Below are 1,103 nucleotides of genomic sequence, written 5' to 3' on the forward strand. Positions count from 1 at the left end.
CTGCTGCTGATGCCTCCCCCCGCCCTGCACCTGCCACCTGGGCTGCCACAGTCCCCGCCCCCGCCCCCCGCCCTGCACAGCTCGCCCTGTCCTCCCCACCCTACCACCCTGTGGTCGCTGATCGCCTGCTCCTGCCGTTCTCCGGAGGGTCCCTCCCCATTGCCCAGGGACTGCAGACCTGTGTGGCCACAGACCAGCAGGCTCCTCTACCATCTGCTGTGCTTGTTCTGGAAGGGGAGAAGCAGTTGGTCCTTCCTGGGCTACCCGCCCTCAGCCCTAGAATAGCATATGCAGTTTCCTTATCATCATTTCAAAAACCAAGGTTTAATCATTATTTTTCATTCAGCTTTACCCACTGCGTGTTTTGATTCCTGATTGGACCCAGGCCGATACAAGCCCTACCTACATACCTGTTGTAGCTGTAAAGTCACGACATATTGTGATTTTTCTGACGACCCCAATATTTTCCTTGAAATATTTCCTTCCAGATAAGACCGAAGCAAACTACAGGGGGAGAGTGTCAAAGATGAAATAAAGAATAAAAGAGTCAGTGCAAACTTACCAGCCCAATAAGTAAACAAGCTGTTCTGTCACAGTGGGGCAGAGGAGAGCTAGATAAATAAAATAATCCAATTAATTTTCCTAACCAGATTAAATGCACTTAGCTTTAGGGCACTGAGCCCTGTTTTGCTGTATTTAGCAAGACTTAAAATTGAATGACAAAAAAAAGTGAATTCCATAAAAATAAAATAATTTCAATGAAACAGGGTGAATGTTTTTCCTTTTTTTTAAAAAGAAAAACCTTCATAACAGATTGAGCAAAACTATTCATTTATTTATTTATTTTGAGAGAGAGATTTTTGCTATAGGACACATGCACTCACTGGGGAGACAGAGAGACAGAATGTGAGAAATCACCCCCCGGGGGGGATGGCTAGGCTGCAATCCCTTCCCCTCCATTCTCCTCTCGGGATCTTGGGCACATGCATGCACATGAACCAGGCATGAGTTTCAAGCCACTGGATCTGGGACTCGAACTACAGTCAACTACGTGGGAGTCCAGCATCCTAACCACAGTGCCACCTGCTGGCCCCATTTATTCA

The sequence above is a fragment of the Tupaia chinensis genome, unplaced genomic scaffold (assembly GCF_000334495.1).
Source record: "Tupaia chinensis unplaced genomic scaffold, TupChi_1.0 Scaffold000054_1, whole genome shotgun sequence".
Taxonomy (NCBI): Eukaryota; Metazoa; Chordata; class Mammalia; order Scandentia; family Tupaiidae; genus Tupaia; species Tupaia belangeri.